Source organism: Dama dama, chromosome 18 (genome assembly GCF_033118175.1).
Source record: "Dama dama isolate Ldn47 chromosome 18, ASM3311817v1, whole genome shotgun sequence".
NCBI lineage: Eukaryota > Metazoa > Chordata > Mammalia > Artiodactyla > Cervidae > Dama > Dama dama.
The window spans coordinates 84,516,471-84,539,247 of record NC_083698.1 but is presented as its reverse complement, the minus strand read 5'-3'; positions in this window follow the sequence as shown (position 1 = coordinate 84,539,247).

The following is a 22,777-nucleotide window of genomic DNA, read 5'->3' as shown; positions in this document are numbered from 1 at the left end:
ATGGGTGGGAAGGGAGTGGAAAAGAGGTCCAAGAGGGAGGGGATATATGTATACACACAGCTGATTCACTCTGTTGTACGGCAGAGACTAACACAACATTGCACATCAACTGTACCCCAATAAAAAACCTACTATTAATATATAGCACAGGCAGCTCTGAACAAAATTCTCTAATAACATAAACGGGTAAACAATTTGAAAAAGAATAGAGATATGTATGACTGAATCACTTTGCTGCACACTGGAAACTAATACAATATTGTAAATCAACTAGAGTTCAACATAACATTAAAATTTTAAAAATAAAAGATAAAAAGTAAAAAAAAAAAAAAGAAGAAGAAGTGTGCTTCTTGACCTAATAATGACCATGATGAACTCCCTGATCAAGTTACCTTTCGTAGTAGCGAGATAATATCCTTGACGTGAGATATGGTAAACATGGATTGACAGATGTGATTGTACACAAATTAAATCTTTATTTAGACTTGGTGTTTTTTTCTCTGTATTATATGAGATCACAATAGACAGGCATGCTTATTTAAATTTAGGCATAAACAGCACCAGGGGTCAGGGGAAAGCTCTGTTAACATTGATGGCTCACTTCCTAACTGTCATATAAGTTCCTAACTAGATTTAAACCATCCCTCCTTCTAAACTCAGAAATTTCAGACAATTAAAATGTTGTTGTTCTTGTTGTTGTATTGCTGCTAAAAAGCAATAGCTATAAGTGCTTTTAATGGACCCACTACATAAGAAGTTTTATTATTCAAAATACATCTTTTCTTTAAAAGTGAAGATGAACAGTAATTTTTCTAAACTTCTCCTTTTTTATCCCTAGAATTCGAGAAAATCAGTTCATTAACAAAGATAAGTTTCTCCCTCAGAGTCTTATGCACTAATTAAAATTGACAACAGTTGAAAAAAGTGATACTAAATGCAGGAAAAGTGGTTTTCTTTTAGAGAACTGTCAAGGAAATGTGAATGATAAAGTAACAAGGGAACAATATTAATAAAAAGATAAGTGTTAGAAACATACAGTACTATGTCAAATTGCACTACATTGGATAAACAATTTCAGTGAATCATTTTCTGACTGACGAAGGACTTAACCAAAGGAAACGTGTGAAAATAAACAAAAATATATTCCAAAGAGCTACTAAGATTGGATTGACATTGGAGAGTTGAAATGTTCTAGGAAGTAAAGGAATTGTGTGTTTGATCAAATTATGTGTCAAATATGCAGAAGACTGAAAATCATTCAGATTCTGAAAATAAAGATAGAAATATTTTGCCAAAAGAGTAACACTCAGAGTGAAACTGATTGAGGTATTTGGAATATTAAGTAAAAATCCCATTCCATTCCATGAAGCTATGGAATTTTCCTTGAGATTCAGCTTTACTGGAAAGAATGTTGGATAAATGCCCAACATATAGCACATGCCCCATCTTACATGAAAGTAAAGCAATAGTTTAAAAAAAAAAAAATCAATCTTATATGAAAGTTTGCTTTTGCTAGTGAATCTATGTAAATGTGAATATAATAAGATGGATAGGTATCTATTTCCCAAGCTACCCTAGTCTGCCAAAAATTTTGAAAAGATAAGTAAAGTTTGTAACCAGGACAGTCATGAACCATTTATTTGAAAACTTATTAACTAAATAGGCTAATATAATTTAGTATGAAATGTCACATGTACAATTTAGTTTCTTGCAGTAAACTGTTAGGAGGAAACAGTGTATAAAAACACATGGCAGTGAGATCTTCCTAAGAATCAAGTTCTTTCATTGCACAAAATACTGAAAAATATGGTATTCTGAAGTTTGGGTGGGGTTGGGGAAGATGCTGACTGCAACACTGCTGAGCTGAGCTACCCCACTGTGTGAACAGTTAATAACTACAGACGATTTTGAACACCGTGGGGAGATGAAGAATATAGTTTGTCTTACATCAAGGAAAAGCTAATACATTATAACTAATTCAGTGATCTCAACCTGATAACTCAGTTCCATCATGGATAAATCTCATCACCATTTTACGATTTGGTTACATAAATGAATAGAACTAGTAATTAAGGGATTAGTAAATCTTTAGTAAAAATTTGGTAGCACCAAGGAAAAATTTACTTTCAGTGGTCACTCTGACAAGAGAATTGACCGTCTCGGATTCAGGTACTTACTCTTGTAAAAGGGTAATTTCTCTTGTGAAAATGTAACTGGACTATAAACTCTCTCTAATTCACTGTCCAAGAGTTGCAACATCTTGGGTTTCATCTTGGACTCTTTCCCATCCTTAATATCTCTTGAAACTATTTTCACTGATTTTTATCTCCTCTGTCAGCATCACATTTCTCCTGAGTTATTGGAATATCCTCTGCACTGATCTTTCTGCCTGTTGACTTGCAGCAAACTGCCGTGAAGGGGGTGTTAACACAATGTACTCTTTTGCCTAGAATTCTGTGCCACCTGTGCTTTTGAAGGACAGAAATAGTATTTCTTACACTATTAAATCTCCAACATCTGATACTCATCATCACTGGTACAATATTTTTTAAATGAATCAATGAATAGATGGTTGGATAGCTGCCTGGGAATGTCCTCTCTCTACGGAAGCAAAATTATAAGGGATGATTTACACAAAGAAATGTTACCTCTGGAACTACAGTTTTGGTGCATAAAGAATAGATGCAGTTTCACCATTAGCCATAAACATTTAACATGCATTCATAGCACAGCCTTATGGGTAAATTCATTCCAAATTCCAAATAGCTGAATAATACCACAGACCTTTACAACATATGTCAGTCATTAGGTAGAGCTTGTTCGACTTAAAATGAACAGCATCTCTTAAAACAAATGAGGTTGTGGAAATCATGAAATACAAGAGATTAATAAAAATAGAGAGTTTTCTGTACTGGAGTTGGAATGCCATGTCAGACGAGTAGAAATAAAATGATTAATGTAGGATCTGGGAAAATGGATGGTGAACCCAAGCAAATAATTACAGATATAGATTGCACTTTCTCCATTTCCAGTGTGACAAGTGAGATGTACCAGCTGCCCTGGAATTCCTTGCAAGTACTGCTTTTAAAATCCTCTAGACTTTTTATTTTATCCATCGTAACTGGCAGGCCATAAATAAATGTTGACATGACATTACTGTATGTCTGTTCCACTTGACTAATTTTTGGATTTTTTTCTTATTTCCCTAGAAACACAGTACAGGATAGCAAAGGAAAAGATAGCAGGAAGGTGTTTCTGTTATTTTTATTTATTTTTGATCCTTGATAGCTCAGTTACTAACTCGGATGCTTCTCTGAAAAAGATTAATGGTAACTGGAATGACTTAAGACTGCCCTTAATTTTTTTATCAATAAAATTTCAGGTGAGATGAGCTAGCCTTAAGACACTGTACATCTGCAATATGTTTCTTTAGACTTGATTAAGATTGTCAAAGTCTAAAACTAAAGATGATCCTTGACAATCTTTTAATGTCTAACGAAGTTTCTAATACTGTCAGTCGTATATATTCTCTTGGGAGAAACTCAGTAACAAATTCGTTCAAGGGGCTTGTTGAATTGGATAAATTAAATTTGAAAAGCATGGATGGATGTGAGAGTGCTATCTAACCATAAAACAAAATTGCCAGTTGATAAGAATCACTGCTAATTATTGACAATACTGCATACCACTATAATTCTTTCAACAATTGTAAAATTCTTCAAATAAGGTTGATCTTAATTTGTTTCAAGTGAAAAGCTATAATGGTATTCTGAAGTTTATGGAAAGTAAAGATGTAAAAACAGGTAAAGCTAGCTTCAATTCAAAAAAGATGCAACATCACTTGTTCATTACAAGAGAACAATAATAGAAAGGCATCAGCAGTACTTTGGGTAAAATGAATTATTGGACTGTCTCTACAGCATTAAGTTAAACAGGCTTGGAAAGGATCAAACATTTGGTTGTGAAGGTAGTTTATAGCATCAGTTCAGTTCAGTTCAGTCGCTCAGTCGTGTCCGACTCTCTGCGACCCCATGAATTGCAGCATGCCAGGCCTCCCTGTCCATCACCAACTCCTGGAGTTTACTCAAACTCATTCCCATTGAGTCGGTGATGCCATCCAACCATCTCATCTTCTGTCGTCCCCTTCTCCTGCCCCCAATCCCTCCCAGCATCACGGTCTTTACCAATGAGTCAACTCTTCGCATGAGGTGGCCAACGTATTAGAGTTTCAGCTTAGCATCAGTCCTTCCAATGAACACCCAGGACTGATCTCTTTTAGGATGGACTGGTTGGATCTCCTTGCAGTCCAAGGGACTCTCAAGAGTCTTCTCCAACACCATAGTTCAAAAGCATCAATTTTTTGGCACTCAGCTTTCCTCACAGTCCAACTCTCACATCCATACATGACCACTGGAAAAACCATAGCCTTCACCAGATGGACCTTTGTTGGCAAAGTAATGTCTCTGCTTTTTAATATGCTATCTAGATTGTTCATAACTTTCCTTCCAATGAGTAAGCACCTTTTAATTTCATGGCTACAGTCACCATCTGCAGTGATTTTGGAGCCCAAAAAAATTAAGTCTGACACTGTTTCCACTGTCTCCCCATCTATTTTCCATGAAGTGATGGGACCAGATGCCATGATCTTATGCATAGAGGTAGTTTATAGCAGATAGTTTGAACCCATTTTTGTATTCCAAATGATCATTCAACCTACTTATGAAGACTAATACAAAACAGAAACTGATTTTTATCATTTTTATTAGGTGAGAGTTGCTTTACAATGTGCTAGTTTCTGTTCTACAAAGAAGTGAATCAGCTATATGTAAACACATGCCCCCTCCCTCTTGGACCTCTGCCCACCCACTCCTATACTGAAACTTATTATTGTGTGTTAGTCCCTTAGTCGTGTCCCACTGTTTGAGATCCCGTGGACTGTAGCTTGTTAAGCTACTCTGTCCATGGAATTCCCCAGGCGAGAATGCTGGAGTAGATTGCCATTTCCTTCTCCAAGGGACCTTCTTGACCCTGGGATCAAACCCGGGTCTCCTGCATTGCAGGCAAATTCTTTACCATCTGAGCTATAGGGAAGTTCCTGAAACTTAATATTAGATAATATATAATCTCAAGGGATTTTTTTTAACCATTTTTAATAAAAAGTGTTCAGAGAATAAGTTTCAACTGTATTATTTTAAGACTTTCAAACACTATATAGACAGAGGTATACAAAAACAAAATGATTATTTATACTACATCTATTTTCAAGGAACTATGGAAAATCCCTAATGTATCTAGCTTATTGGATTCCATCAGCTGTTATGTGAAATTCTCTACAAAACGTCAAAAACCAAGTAGTGGATTCCATGGGGTATTTTATTGAGCAAAAAGACATTGCTATTCTAGTGCATTTTGTTTAAGTATATTAATGTCTATATTATAGATCACACAATGACATGGTCAATACAATGCTAGAACTTTGGGACTTATCAGGCTATTATTGCATGAAGTATAGCAAAAAGTTAAAATAATTTAGTTCCCAAAATGTATGGGAAGAATTTGTAATCTCCAAGTAAAGAATCGTGAAACCCTGAATAACTAAATCCTTCATCGATGTTGGAAAAAACAATGTCTACATGATCCTTTGAGCATTATAACATATTACAATTGTTAATTTATTAATTTTACATAGATTTATTGGCCATCTGCTATGTGCACAATACTATGCTATCTCTTTTTCTTATTTGGGTGTTTTACTTTCAGTACTTTTTCAGAAGAAAGAAAGGATATAATTTAGTATCTCCTTCTTTTCACCTACCCATTAGACATATATATGCTCCCATTTACCATACCAGTTCAGTTCAGTTCAGTTCAGTTCAGTCGCTCAGTCATGTCCAACTCTTTTCGATTCCATGGACTGCAGCATGCCAGGCTTCCCTGTCCATCACCAACTCCCAGAGTTACTCAAACTCATGTCCATCTAGTTGGTGATGCCATACCATATCTCTCTGAAACAGAGGGGCAGCCTGTTTTAAGTTGAAAACTTTTAGTTACAAGTTGCTCATGATCTCATTAAATATCCCCCCTTTTGGAAATATTTTAATTCTAAGGAATTTTTTTATGTTGAACCTTTGAACAGAAATATGAGAGAGAGAACGAGACAGGGAGTGATTTATTATGAAGAATTGGATCATGTAGTTATGGAGGCTGAGAAGACCCAAGATCTGCAGTCAGCAGTCTGGAGATGTAAAAGAGCCAATGGTATAATTCCAGCCCAAGTCTAAAGGACTGGGAACCTGGAGAGTCAATGATAAAAGTTCTACTTTGAATCCAAGTCCAAAGGAAGGAGAAAATCAATGTTCCAGTCAGGCAGAGAAAGCAAATTCTCCCTGTTTCAACTTTTTGCTTTATTCAGGCCTTCAACTGATTGGACAAGGGCCACCCACCTTAGAGAGAGCAATCTGCTTAATTCAGTCTACTGATTCAAAAATCTCATCCAAAAAACTCTCATAAACACATCCAGAATACTGTTTAACCAAACACCTCCATCTGGCTGACACATGAAACTAACCATCACACTTAGGTTGCTTCCTTGATCAGTGAACTCTTCTGACTGTGAAACAGACATGGCATCCCAACACTGTAGCAACCCTGTTCAGTATTCGTCCAAGTTCTCACCTCCAAAAACATTGCTGACTCCAAATGTAGTTAGGAGATGACAGCAGGAAGTCATTTATTGGTTATCTGATGGTTTCTTGGACTGGGATGGTACCAGCAAAGGTGTGAAAAGTGCTTGGTTTTAAATATTAAATGGTGGACTTGATGGAATTTTTCTTGTAAATGGAATGGCTTAAGAAAGAAGTAAGGTAAAGAATGATGCCACATTTGGCCTGGGCAACGAAGAGAATGGAGTTATTACACCTGCAGTGGGAAATATTCTGGGAGTTTCAGGTGTTTGGGTGTGGAAAGAGGAGTCAGGACTCAGTTTTAGAAACATGCACTTTGAGAATCTTATTCAAAATGCAAGTGGAGATGTTGGTAAGCCATTGATATGTCGTGTATTTAGTAGAAATAATTTTGGAAGGAGTAAAGAAATAATTTTGAGGCAATCACACCAAACAGATATCTTTAAGTCATGAGGCTAATGAAACCACCAAAGGAAAAAAGACAAATAGAAAAGTTAAAAAACAGAATGTGTGTAAGTACATACATAAACAGAGTTATGTGTGTTCATTGAAAACAAATCATAGGCATTGGAAAACTTTTTTTAGCATTGTCCTGCCTTTTAACAAATCCCTCCATACATAGACCTCAGACAAGTTCAACTAATTCTAAGAAACCCAAATTTAACTTAACCTACTCCTAAATTAAAAAATAATTTCACTGATACTGTAAAAATAGAGCAGATGGTCGTACTGAGTCCTCAAGTCAGTGGGGCAGTGGAAATCATGAAATGACCTTAATCTAGGAACAGAAATATTTTTTAAAAAGCTAAAAATAGTACTGAGATCACAGATTATACACAAACCCTGAGATTTCAGTAATGTTGTTACATCAGAATTACCCATTCTCTGTTGTTTTATATATGTGTTTAACTTTTATTACAACAAAATAACACAGGGCATTTGGAGTGAAAGGTCAAGACAATAAATCTGTTCATATGATCTCAGTCTATCTAGATGCTATTGATTTTGTTGTCTGTTTCTGCTCCAAACATTTCCTTTAATGACTTTAAAGCTCATAAATCCAACTTATCCTATACATAAAACATGTACAAGGCAAAGCAATAGGAAATACTTATTCTTTTCAGCATTTACAGTCCTGTCTGCTTTGCAGGATTTTGGAAGCAGTAACATATTTTTCATAGGGTTTATAGTATTGTATCTAGAAAATGATCATACTGAGTCTGCTCATGCAACTTTGATGACTCTATGTTCCTTGCTGAGCAAGCTTTACTCATGAAATTATAGTGTGAGCTATTTCCATGGATGATATTAAAGATTAAGATGATATTAAAGATTAAGATATTTGACTAGTGACTTTAAGAAAATCAGACAGAGAAGCAAAGATTTTAAGTCAAAACTTTGATTAATTCAATTATATCACATTGAAAACCTTCTAAATGACACCATAAAAGATAAAATTAGACACTAAAAACTTGACAGACACATTTATATATTTATATTGTTTATGTATTAATATATTGGGTGTGACAAGAAATTGACAAAGGAGGACACAAGAATGGTCAAAAAGAAGATGATAAGAGGTCCAACTTCACTGATTGTCCGGGAAATGCAGATTATAAAAGTGAGATATATTATGTCACCTATAAAATTAAGAAATTTGTTAGTCTAACAATTCCAAATGTAAGCAAAGATATAGGTAAATGGATATTCTTCAACCTTGCTGGTTGGAGTGGAAATTGGTATAACCTTTTTGAAGAATAATTTTGTAATCAGTAGAAAGGTTGAAAATACTCATAGCTTCAACTCAGCAATTCCTTTTCTAAGTATGTTGTTATTCAGTCCCTAAGTCATGTCCAGCTCTTTGTGACCTCATGGATTATAGCCCCCCAGTCTCCTCTGTCCGTGGGATTTCCCAGACAAGAATACTGGAATGGGTTGCCATTTCCTTCTCCAGGAGAGCTTCCCAACCCAGGGATCAAATCCATGTCTCCTGCATTGGCAGGCAGATTCTTTACCACTGAGCCACTAAGGAAGCATACACCCTTGAGAAATTTTCCCACATGTATTCAAGGAGACATATTCACAAATATTCATTGTGACATTGTTAAAATTTTAAAAACTAGAGCAACCAACATGTTATCAACAGATGAATGGATAAATAAATTGTGGTGTATTTATGTGAGGGAATGGAAGAGTATAATATTAATACTAAATGATAGGGAGCTAGTTCCAAATTGGCAGGTAAAAATAACGTGATTTGTTAATTATACAATAACATTTATGTAACATGCTTTCATGGGCATATATCTATGTTAAAGTGTAAACAAAACATACGTATAAAGAATAAATAAAATTCATGATGGTGTTTGCCTTAGATAAGCAGGAAGAGGAGTGAATCTGTCAAAATGTACATAGGAGTATCATTGAGTTTTCTTTCTTAAAAATGATCTGAAATAAATGATGCATACTGTTAACATTTATTAACTTCAGTGGTAGTATATGTAAGTTTATCATATTTCTCTATATATTTTCCAATAGGGAAATTATAGTTAGGTGATTTTACTACATGTATTAATTTCAGAGTCAGTGGGTAAAGAATCTGCCTGCAATGCAGGAGAGGCAGAAGATGGGTTCAATCCCTGGACTGGAAGATTCTCTGGAGGAGAACATGGCAACCCACTCCACTCCAGTATTCTTACCTGAATAATCCCACGGACAGAGGAGGCTGGTGGGCCACAGTCCATAGAGTCACCAAGAGTTGGATACAACTGAAGTGACTGAGCACTTAATACTTTACACTTACAATGTATTACGCTTACAATTATAATCACATATATTTTTAGCAGTATTAATGTTGGTATCATATCACTGTTTTTACAGCAGAACTATCCCTTTACTGATTATGTTTTTAAGTCAATGCCAATAATTTCCAGCTGAAATGCATTTCCTCTGATTTCTAAAAATTCCTAGTAATTTTGCCACACTTCCAATCTACTCATCTTTTTTGAAGGTCCACACACTCATGGCAAGATACTTATCCTTCGCCTGTACTGGCAGCCTTTATATTCCTATATAGCTCCTTGATCATAAAGTGGATCTCATGACATTGCTTATCCCTGCTTACTTGTGTTACCTTTACAAGGCTAAGAGAGAAGGCTGACTTTCTGACTTGTCTCTAAGACCCAGAAACCCATGTTCATTCAGCCCAGGATAGCCTTTATTCTGAACTCATCGCCCATTCTATTCCAACTCTCGAAATCCATTCTGGAGGGTAACCTCTGGAAGCCACAATCAATCATCAGCAAATTTCTTTATAACCTCCATCAACTCTTTACAAGTTAGCTTTCATCCTCTTTCCTGAATTGGAATCTGGCCCTCCCCTGATGATATGCATTCCTCTAGAGACTTTTCAAATCATGACTGTCTATCTCTCTCACACATTCCACCGGGCTTTCTTGCTTTTCATTTCCATCGCTAGACAGTGACTCCCTCTTCCTGGAAATGCCAGCATATTTAAAACTCATACTTCCTACTTTATTATCCTTACCCTCCTCCCTTTAACTGTTTAGATGCCAGTGGGCAATTCCTCTTCATTCCCTGGAGATTTCAACTCTTGAACTTCTATGGATCCAGAACAGGGCAACATATTAATAAATGTCTGGTTTGAAGCACCTGATCTATAGTATTTTGTTACAGCAGCCTGAGTTGACTCATAGAGTGGTCATGGGTAACTGGTGGGGAAAGTGTTGTCAGAAAATAAAATACCACTTACCTCTTTTAGAGGAAAGATTGTCAGGAAGGAAGACATGAGTATTACCCTTATCATGATGACTCAGATATTGAGTAATTCTGAAATAGATGAGTATAAATTTGGATATTCATTGTACACTTTACACAGTCTGTTTTATTATCACACTGAATAGGCATTTGTCTTAACTTCAGGCATTTTCTGGTATGGGCCTGCAGGTAGCATATTATCACAGAAGGAATGGACATAGAGACAGCAGGACCAACCATTGCCGCCTGCACTGCTCTGAAATGTGCATGATGCCATCTATTGAAGTTACTGAAAACTTCTTGTCCCCAGGTATCATTAATCTTGTATTTTCTAGTGGCTTTCTAATGGCTGATTTTCACTGAGCCTGTACTTTATAGATATCTGTTGAGGGAGTGAACAAATGAGCAGATTACATACAAAGTAAAAATTTACCTTCTGTTACTGGTTTTAAAAATATAATACACATCATTTAAACATTATATAATCTCTCTTCCTACAATGTAAGTCATAAAATTGAAATCCCACCTATCTCTTTAAAGTGAAGCATTTCCTAGCCCAATAATTTTCAATGTCATGGTTATAAAACCTTCTGTTGGAATTTTGGTGGCTTATAATTTCAAGTAAAATAAGATAACAGAAGGAAAGTCTTCTTTGAAAAATAATTTTATCATTTGACTTTTTAAAGAAGCAGGAATATTAACCTGATGGTAGAGGAAGAAACTGAGGCTTCAAGAGGGTGATTTGCCCCAAAGAGCATAGATAGTAAAGAAGAGTATTCAAATTCAGGATTATCCGGCTTAGTTTTCTTTTTTAAAAGCTGTCTCCCAAAACACATCTCTCTTCCCTTCTCTGACATAGACAAAAACACAGGCACATGAGCAATCTCTTTGAAAATTTTCCTCAGATAGGATGAAAGGGAAAGTCATGCTCAAATTTATTTTCTCCTGGAAGCATCTGATTCACTCCATGATCTTGTTTAGTTTCGATTTAAAATCAACTTCACCGTTTCTGAGCTCATTTTGTACTCTAATATGTGACATTGTCATTTATCCATGTTTTGTTTTGTTCTATGTTCACTGATAATTTTGACCCCTCAGATTCTAGAATTTTAAATATAATAAATTACATTATTTATTTCTGATTAAGAAAACAATTTTATTAAGAAAATTTGGAATGCTGAGAAAACACAATCATGAAATCTCTAAAATCATTTATTATTCAACTACCCAGAAATAAAACTATTAACATTTTGGAGTTTTCAACTCCTTTGATTCTATAAATATATTTATAAATTTATATATGCTTTTTTCCTAAAATTGTATTCTAACATACTTTTAATTTTATATCTGTCTTTGCATTTGATTATGTCATCATGTTATTAAACTCATACCACCATTTTATTTAATTTTCTATCTATATTCATGAAGAAGTAAATCTGGTGTGTGTGTGTGTGTGTGTGTGTATGTGTGTGTGTCTGTGTGTGTGTGAGCTCATGTGTTTCTGAGCATCAGTATGCTGGAACGGGTTGTGCCAACTTGTGAGGACCACTTGTATGCAGGTCTTCCCGACTTTGCTCTCAATGAAGTCACATGTTGTTTAAAAGCAACCAGGAATAGATCATTTGCAAACAGGAAATTGCTATAAGCTGAGAACTTTCTTTTCTCTTAAATTCCAAAGAGCTAGCTTACCAGCACTCTATTGGGTTTGGGTGTACAAGGTATGTGAACTTCATAAAATAAAAGCAGATAAGTATATTTTGGTGTTCTACAAATTTTTATATGGCACATGCATTAGCTGTTTCCTATTGTAGATAAACTGGACTTCTCACATATTGCTGGTGGGCATGTAGAGTGGTACAGTCACTCTGAAAAACACTACAGCACTTAAGAATGTTAAAATATTTACAATATGATTCAGCAATCACACCCTTGGGCATTTTTCCCAGAGAAATGAAAACTTACATATCTGCATGGAAACATACACATTAACGTTAGTAGCAGCTGATTCATAATAGCTCCAAACTGGAAACAGCTCAAGTGCCCTTCAGTAGTGAAGGGTTAAATGAAGTGTGATGCATCCATATTGTGGCATATTACTCAACAATAAAAGGAAATGATCTATTACTGCACATAAGAACTTGGATGGATTTCAATAGAATTAGCTTGGATGAAGAGCTGATCTGAAAGTTTAGATGATATTTCATGCTATTATATTTATATGTCATTCTTAAAACACTACTATTGTGGAGTTGGAGAACAGATTCAGTTCAGTTCAGTTCATTCGCTCAGTTGTGTCTGACTCTTTGCAACCCCAAGGACTGCAGCACGCCAGGCTTCCCTGTCCATCACCATCTAGGAGCTTGCTCCACTCATGTCCATCAAGTTGGTGATGCCCTCCAACCATCTCATCCTCTATTGTCCCCTTCTCCTCCTGCCTTTAATCTTTCCCGCAACAGGACCTTTTCCAATGAGTCAGTTCTTGGAAAAGAGAACAGATTAGTGGTTCAAAATAGTTTAGTTTAGTTTAGTTTTGTTTTTTTAAGCAACCTGTTACATTTACGGAGACTTTTTATGCATTTGGTTACTAACTACATAGTTTGCTCAGGCTGCCATAAGAAAATCAGTTCAGTTCAGTTCAGCTGCTCAGTCATGTCAGACTCTTTCTGACCCCATGGACTGCAGCACACCAGGCTTCCCTGTCCATCACCAATTCTCGGAGCTTGCTCAACTCATGTCCATCAAGTTGGTGATGCCCTCCAACCATCTCATCCTCTGTCGTTCCCTTCTCCTCTTGCCTTCAATCTTTCTCAGCATCAGGGTCTTTTCCAACTGAAGATTCAGTTCTTCCCATCAGGTGGCCAAAGTATTGGAGTTTCAGCTTCATCATCAGTCCTTTCAATGAATATTCAGGACTGATTTCCTTTAGGATGGACTCGTCTGAGTTCCTTGGAGTCCAACGGGCTCTTAAGAGGCTTCTTCAACATCACAGTTCAAAAACATCAGCTGTTTGGAGCTCAGCTTTGTTTATAGTCCAAATCTCACATCCATACATGCCTACTGGAAAAACCATAGCTTTGACTAGATGGACCTTTGTTGGCAAAGTAATGCCTCTGCTTTTTAATATGCTGTATAGGTTGGTCATAGCCGTTCTTCCAAGGAGCAAGTGTCTTTTAATTTTATGGCTGCAGTTGCCATCTGCAATGATTTTGGAGCCCCTGAAAATAAAGTTTGTCACTGTTTCCATTCTTTCTCCATCTATTTGCCATGAAGTGATGGGACTGGATGCCATGATCTTAGTTTTCTGAATGTTGAGCTTTAAGCCAAATTTTTCACTCTCCTCTTTCACTTTCATCAAGAGGCTTTTTAGTTCCTCTTCACTTTCTGCCATAAGGGTGGTATCGCCTGTGTATCCAAGGTTTTTGGTATTTCTCCTGGCAATCTTAATTCCAGCTTGTGCTTCATCCAGCCCAGCATTTGGCATGATGTAATCTGCACAGAAGTTAAATAAGTAGAGTGGCAATATATAGCCTTGACGTACTGCTTTTCATATTTGGAACCAGTCTGTTGTTCCATGTCTAGTTTTAACTGTTGCTTCTTGACCTGCATACAGATTTCTCAGGAGGCAGGTAAGGTGGTGTGGTATTCCCATCTCCTTAAGAGTTTTCCACAGTTTGTTGTGATCCACATATTTAAAAGCTTTGGCATAGTCAATGAAGCAGAGGTAGATGTTTTTCTGGAACTCTTTTGCTTTTTTGATGATCCAACACATGTTACTAATTTCATCTCTGGCTTCTCTGCTTTTTCTAAATCCACTTTTAACATCTGGCAGTTCATGGTTCATATACAGTTGAAGCCCGGCTTGGAGAATTTTGAGCATTACTTTACTAGCATGTGAGATGAGTGCAATTGTGTGGTAGTTTAAACACTCCTTGGCATTGCCTTTGTTTGGGACTAGCATGAAAACTGACCTTTTCCAGTCCTGTGGCCACTGCTGAGTTTTCCAAATTTGCTGGCATATTGAGTGCAGCGCCTTCACAGCATCGTCTTTTAGGATTTGAAATAGCTCAACTGGAATTCCATTACCTTCTCTACCTTTGTTCATAGTGATGCTTCCTGAGGCCCACTTGACCAGGATGTCTGACTCTAGGTGAGTGGTCACACCATAGTGATCGTCTGGGCCATGAAGATCTTTTTTGTACAGTTTTTCTGTGTATTCTTGCCACCTCTTCTTATTATCTTCTGCTTCTGTTAAGTCTATAACATTTCTGTCCTTTGTTGTACCCATATTTGCATGAAATGTTCCCTTGATATGCCTAAATTTCTTGAAGAGATCTCTAGTCTTTTCCATTCTGCTACTTTCCTCTATTTCTTTGCACTGATCACTGAGGAAGGCTTTCTTATCTCTCCTTGCTATTCTTTGGAACTCTGCATTCAAATGGGTATATCCTTCCTTTTCTCCTTTGCTTTTCACTTCTTTTCTCAGATATACGTAAGGCATCCTCAACAACCATTTTCCCTTTCTGTTTTTCTTTTTCTTGGGGATGATCTCGATCCCTGCCTCCTATACAATGTCACGAACCTCCATTCATAGTTCTTCAGGCACTCTGTTTACCAGATCTAATCCCTTGAATATATTTGTCACTTTCTCTGTATAATCATAAGGGATTTGATTTAGGTCATACCTGAATGGTCTAGTGGTTTTCCCTACTTTCTTCAATTTAAGTCTGAATTTGGCAATAAGGAGTTCATGATCTGAGCCACAGTCAGTTCCTGGTCTTGTTTTTGCTGACTGTATAGAGTTTCTCCATCTTGGCTGCAAAGAATATAATCAATCTGATGTAGGTATTGAAGATCTGGTGATGTCCATGTGTAACATCTTTTCTTGCGTTGTTGGTAGAGGCTATTTGCTATGACCAGTGGGTTCTCTTGGGAAAATTCTGTTAACCTTTGTCCTGATTCATTTTGTATTCCAAGGCCAAATTTGCCTGCTACTCCAGGTATCTCTTGACTTCCTGCTTTTGCATTCTAGTCGCCTATAATAAAAAGGACATCTTTTTTGGCTATTAGTTCTAGAAGGTCTTGTAGACCTTCATAGAACTGTTCAACTTCAGCTTCTTCAGCATTACTGGTCTGGGCATAGACTTGGATTACCGTGATATTGAATGGTTTGCCTTGGAAACGAATAGAGATCATTCTGTCGTTTTTGAGATTGCATGCAAGTACTGCATTTCGGACTCTTTTGTTGACCATGAGGGTGACCCCATTTCTTCTCAGGCATTCTTGCCCACAGTAGTAGACATAATGGTTATCTGAGTTAAATTCGCCCATTCCAGTCCATTTTAGTTCACTGATTCCTAAAATGTCGATCTTCACTCTTGCCATCTCCTGTTTCACCACTTTCAATTTTCTTTGGTTCGTGGACCTAACATTGCAGGTTCCTATGCAATATTGTACTTTATAACATTGGACTTTACTTCCATCACCAGTCACAGCCACAACTGGGCATTGTTTTCTCTTTGGCTCAGTCTCTTCATTCTTTTTGGGGTTATTTCTCTAGTCTTCTTCCAGTAGCATATTGGCCACCTACCAACCTGGGGAGGTCATCTTTCAGTATCCTATCTTTTTGCCTTTTCATACTGTTCACGGGGTTCTCCAGGCAATAATACTGTAGTGGTTTGCCATTCCCTTCTCCAGTGGACCACATTTTGTCAGAACTCTCCACCATGACCTGTCCGTCTTGGGTGGCCCTACATGGCATGGCTCATAATTTCATTGAGTTAGACACGGCTGTGGTCCATGTGATTAGTTTGATTAGTTTTCTGTGGTAAGAAAATGCCACACATCAACTGGCTTAAATAACAGAAATTCATTTTCTCACAATTCTGGAGGCTGGAAGTTCAAGATCAAGGAATCAGCAGCTTTGCCTTCTTCACAGGCCTCTCCTTGGTGTGCAGATGGCACCTTCCGTGTCCTCACATGATCTTTCTTCTGTGAATGAGTGTGCTTCATGTCTCTCTGAGTCCAAATTTCCTTTTCTTATAAAGAACACCAGTCAGATTGGATTAGGATCCACTCTTAGGGCCTCATTTGACTTAATCACCTCTGAAAGAACCCAGCTCCAAAACAGTCACATTCTGAGGTCCTGCAGCTTAGAGTTTTAACAGATGAATTTGGGAGGGAGGGGACACCATCCAGTCCATAACACGAATGAAACCATAAAGTGAGGTTTTTCATCTCTTTTTTTCCCTTTTTGCTTATAAGAAAATCCTTAAATTGTCTCTTTAAGAAAAAGTTCATATTTTTGCTATTTTTCTTATCTCCTCAGAGAGACCAAGAATTCGAGATTACAAATGAAGTTATAGACAGCACTGGGGAGGCTTGTCCTTCTCTTGAGCCAACCACCCTCTTGTCAGAGAAGCTGCCACTCGTCCAAGAAGTCATGGTGGTCTAGATACCCTCACCGCACTGCTAGGGAAGCCCCCAACCCAGCTGTCTGACACACTCTCTTTCATCAGTGTCATGAGGTCCAATGTAAAACCTCTGACTCTCTGAGAGGTCATTTTCTTTTTGTTGTTCAACGGAATGCAGTTCCTTACACTAATGTTGACATAAGAATATCTTTCAACAGACAAAACTGTGGGCTGTCTATAGTGTGCGTCTCTTTTCATTAGGTCTTGATCACATTCTTTACTTAGGAGCTGATGTGCACAATTTCCAGTTCAGCCCTCCATCCTTCACTTGGAAATGCATGTTTCTTTTTCTTCAGCAATTTTTGTTAGAATTATACTTCCTAGGTTGGCATGGGCACCATTATCCCCTTCTACCCTTAAGCTCACAATTCCTACTGACTCACTTGTCTAGGAATTGATACATTTGTATGTACATTAATAAATAATGATTAGGTAAAATGAAAAAGGCAAATATTTATTCTGTTCCCCTTACAAGTCTGCACTTATAATTTTATTATTATCTCTTAACATTATATATTATTCAATTGTCTCTTAAAGTTGTATATTTGTAAGAATATCTCTAGTGAAAATAATTTTTTTAAAATTTCATGTCATTTATTATTGTGCAGTTTCCTTACAAATTCATATTCATCTATCAATAAACAATTTTAAGTATTTACTACATGTCTATCATTTTCTAGGTACCAACAGGTGCTGACTATATGAATAGAAATATCTTTTAATATCCTTTGTCCACAACGTAGTTGGCATAGCTTGTATTCAATGACATGATTTATAGTTAGAAAGGAAAATTGTTAAGCACTTAAGAAACATTCCTAATTGACAAGTTATTTTGACTTGTCTTCCTCTCATTTTAATATCAGTGGAAGATGTGTTTTTGCACTGAGATTTATACATGCATATATACAATGTGGACAATTTTTTATGCCCCTTCTGTGAAAAAATGTAAATGTTACTGTTCTCAGTTCAAGTTTTCAAGGCATTTAACTTTATGGTCATTCCATGTTATAGAAGCACAAAACATGCCAAGTTTTCTATTTATAGGATCCTATTTTAGTTCAAATTCTTTTCTTTTTCTTTAATTGGCTAAACTGAAATTTCTTTTCCATCTCTATCCCTAGCAACTGGTTGATTTTATTGAACCATAATCATTCAGCAAGAGCAAGCATTTAGATATTATACCTGAAGTTTTAGAGCAAAATACAAACCTAAAACAGGTGGAAAAGTGTAAGTTTCTCAGTCTTGTCTGAGTCTTTGCAACCCCATGAACTGTAGCTCACTAGACTCCTCTGTCCATGGAATATCCAGGCAAGAATACTGGTGTAAGGCATAGTTCCGGCAAGGCAGAAAAGGAAAGACGACCTCAACAGAAGTAGGTTACCTTTATTCAGGCAAGGAGGGGCGACAGTCGGCCTAACGACCAGGCTGAGCGCCGAAAGGGATCAGGGAGGCTTCATACTTATGGGGAGGTTTGTGGAAGCGATAAGGGAAACGTCAAGCAGGCGGGATATTTTGAGTATTCTTTTGTTGAGATGACACTTGTAGTTGGGCAGGGGGTGATAAGTCTTCTGGGCGGGTGTAGGGGGTGGTAGGTTTCCGGACAGGGGGTGATAAGTCCCAGATAGATGCAGCTGGCCTGGAGCATCAGGATGGAACTAAAGTTATGCTTTGTTTTCTCCGAAGTTAGATGATTCAGCAAGGGGCCTTTGAGACTGTTGTTCTCTTTTCTAGGCCCAAAAGACTCCTTCATTCCAGACCCTGAAATCATAAAAAGAAGGGAAAAAGGGTGCCGTATCTCTCGGGCTACTTCCTGCTGGATAGGGGCGACGGTTTTGGGTCTGGAATGGAGGATTGTCCTAGGGCCCAGGGTCTCTTTTTTCTGAGCTTGGGGTGAGGCTCTCGAGAAGAAGAATGGTCTTGACTTGATCTCAAGAGATGGCCCGAATCCGTTCTTGGAGAAACCTTTGAAAGAGATTGAAGAGACAGGGTCCAAATAAGAGGAATAGAATGATAAGTACCAATGGCCCCAGGAAAGGGAGCAACCAAGGGAGTATCTGTTGGAACAGGTTTTGGGGACTGTAAAGGTTTTGTAACTCTTTTCTGCGGCGTTCAATTCTGTCTCTAAGTTCTTTGACTCTGCCCTGGACTATGCCCGTTTCATTAACAAAATAGCAGCAGTCTTCTGCTAGGAAAAGGCAGGTCCCTCCCTTTTCTGCGGTGAGAAGGTCTTGAGGGGAGACGGTTACTAGGCCTATTGCAAGGATTAAGATTAAGAGTGCAGTTATGGTTAGAGAGACAGGGAGAGGCCAGTCAGGGCGAGGGGCAGAAGGCCCCAAGTTGGTGGTTGTTTGAATCTGAGGAGGAACAGTGCTCATTAGGATGTAGAATGATGTAGAGAATGAGAGTAAAGAAATCAATTTCGTCTGGAGTCAGGTTGTAGAAGGTTCCCTGGAGCCACAGTTGAGACACCAGTGTAGTCAGGTCTTTGAGGGAGGTTCCTGATGGGGCGCTGGTCCAGAGGTCTTGTAGTAGTTGGGTCAGGAACTGTTGTAGGTTGAAGAGAGTCCAGGTCATTCAGTGTCCTCTCCGATGGTTGACAGGGGTTGTCGCCGGGTGAATTTTAAGGAGGTGGGTCCTGTGAGGGAGACCTGATAGGTGTCATTTAAGGAGGGCAGCGCAGGATCGGAGGTGACCCGTTTTAGACGAGAGAGGTGTACCCAGGAGGTGACCTTTTCGAGTTTAGCTGCAGTTGGGGTAAGGAGGATGACTTTGAATGGTCCCTGCCACTTTGGGGTTAGGTCACCCTGGGGATTATCAGACAGATAGACCATGTTCCCAATTTGTAAAGGGGGCAGGGAGGCTTGGGGGTCAGGGGCAGGCAGATTGTGGTTGACGTATCTCCAGAGGGCATTGCGGAGTTGCGCCAGCAGAGGGGAGTGTAGGAAGCTTGGTATGGGAGGAGGTTCAGGGGGGAGTCCAGGAGGGAGCACGGGCCTTCCATACATCACCTCAAAGGGGCTCAGCCCCAGGGGCTTTCGGGGCAAAGCCCGTATTCTGAGGAGAACAATTGGTAAAAGTTTAGTCCAATCCAGATGTACCTCGAGGGTTAATTTGGTAAGGGTTTCTTTGATTATTCTATTCATCCTTTCTACCTTTCCTGAGGACTGGGGATGGTATGGAATGTGAAATTTCCAGGGTATCTGTAAGAATTGGACAAGTTGTTGGGTGACCTTGGATGTAAATTCTGGGCCATTATCAGACTGTAGGGATGAAGGCAGCCCAAACCTGGGGATAATTTCTGTGAGGAGGATTTGGGCCACTGTGTGCACTCTTTTGTTTGTAGTGGGAAATGCTTCTACCCATCCCGAAAAGGTGTCCACAAGGACTAGTAGGTATCTGACTCTCCGGACCCGGGGCATATGAGTAAAGTCTATCTGCCAATCTTGGGCTGGGAGGCTGCCTCGCATTTGATGGGTTGGAAAGGATGTCGGTTTAAGGTTGGAACTGGGGTTAGTACGTTGACATGTTTGACAGGAGCGGGTAAGGTTATCTAAATATTGTTGGTCAGCATTGGATATGGGGAAGTGGTTACAGAGGAACTGCTGGAGTGTCTTGGATGAGGGATGAAGAAGTGAGTGTAGATAAGAGAGGATTTCTCTGGTGGTGGGAGGGTCGGGTGGAGTCAAAGATAAGATGACAGGGGACTGGAGGGAAGGATGGGACAGTGCTATCTCCTTTGCCTTCTGGTCTGCAGCATTGTTGTAGGCTGATATGAGACTTCCCTTTTGATGTCCACTACAGTGGAGGACAGCGGCTTTGTTTGGTAAGAGTGCTGCCTCTAGAAGTTTGTGAATCAGGTCTGAATTAATAGGGGATCCCTTTTGGGTTAGGAAACCTCTTTCTCTCCATATTAGGATGTTTGAGTGAAGTATGTTATAGGCATATTTGGAGTCTGTGTGGATGTTAACCCTTAGATTTTTAGCCAGAGTTAAAGCTCTGGTGAGAGCTATCAGTTCTGCCTGTTGGGAGGTGGTGTGAGGTGGCAGCGGTGAAGCTTCAATTTTCTGGGTGCTGTGACCGTGTCGAAGGTCCCCCTGGATGATGGCATATCCTGCTGCAAAAGGTGGGGATTTTTGAGAGCTGCCATCAACGAACCAGTGTGGGGTGTCTGGGTCTAGGATGGGCTGATCTGTTACATGTTGGAAGGGGTTTCGGGTAAGATCTACTGTTAGGCTGCAGCTATGTAAGAGGGAGTCTGTTGTAGAGGACATGGGTAATAAGCTGGCGGGGTGAAGGGGAGAGCAGGGGGAGAATGAGAGCTGAGGGTCGAGGAGAAAGGCATGTAGGACCTGTACCCTGGAAGGGGGAAGGGAGAGGAAAGCCCGATGTGACAGCAAGTCTCGGAAGGTGTGTGGAGAACAGACTGTTAAAGGGGCATGTCTAGAGAGTTTATTTGCTTCGGGTACGAGGGCTGCGATAGCAGCCATGGCCTGTATGCAGGGAGGCCACCCCTTGGTCACCATGTCCAGCTGTTTTGATAGATAGGCTGTGGGAGCCCAGGTGTCTCCAGCCCGCAGACATAGAAGCCCCAGGGCCTGTCCTTGGTTGGAATGTGCAAAGAGAAGGAATGTCTGGTGTGATCTGGCAGGTGGAGCGTTGGCACTCGAAGGAGGCTCTGGGTGAGTTGGCGAAGAGGATTGGCCAGCGAGGAACGATTAAAGAGGGGCTCATCTAGACATCCTTTAGTTGCCTCATAGAGCGGCTTTGCAATGAGGGAGAAGTTGAGGATCCAGATACGGAAAAAATTTAGGAGGCCGAGGATAGACAGGAGTTCCCTTTTTGTTTTTGGAAGTGGACAGTTAATTAAGGCCTGGATTCTATCTGGGGGAATAGTTCTTTGTTGATGGGATATGGAAAGTCTCAGGTAGGTGACTTTTGTCTGGACTATTTGGGCCTTAGATTGGGATACCCGATAACCCCAGGATACCAGGGCCCCAAGGAGTTTGGCAGTATGTTGGAGGCAGAGTTTTTGGGTTGAGCTACAAAGGAGGAGGTCATCTACGTATTGGAGGAGATGACTCGGGGCTAGGTTGAGTGTCTGTAGGTCTTTTTGTAAAGCCTGTCCAAAAAAGTGGGGACTGTCTCTAAACCCCTGGGGGAGAACTGTCCATGTTAGCTGTTGGGAAACATGAGTCTCGGGGTCTTGCCAGGTGAAGGCGAAAAGAGATTGGGAGAGGGGGTGGAGGGGGATGGTGAAAAAAGCGTCTTTGAGATCTAATACTGTGAAGTGGGTTGCAGTCGGGGGTATGGTAGACAGAAGGGTGTAAGGGTTAGGGACTACTGGGAATGTCGGCATAATAGCCTCATTGATTTTTCTCAGGTCCTGGACCAGTCTCTAAGAGTTTGGTCCCTTTCTTACTGCCAGAATAGGGGTGTTGTGTGGTGAATGGGTAGGAATTAGGATAGAGGCTTGAAGAAGACGGTCTATGATAGGCTTAAGTCCCCTGTGGGTCTCTGGGGTGAGAGAATACTGTTGTTGGGTGATTATAGTTGAGGGGTCTTTTAGGGTAATGTGGACTGGGGGATGATGTTTGGCTATTGAGGGGTGATCAGTGTCCCAGACTTGGGGGTCTAAGGCAGGTAGATCTAAGGGAAGGTCAGGGGTGAGGGATAGGGACTGTCCAGGTGCCGTTTGCATGCAGAATATAGAGACTGTATCGGGGGGGTATGGTAATAAAGACCCCCAATTTGGATAACAAATCTCTCCCTAGAAGTGCCATTGGGCACTGAGGCATTATAAGGAATGAGTGTATAAGGGTTGATTTTCCAAATTGACAGAGTAATGGA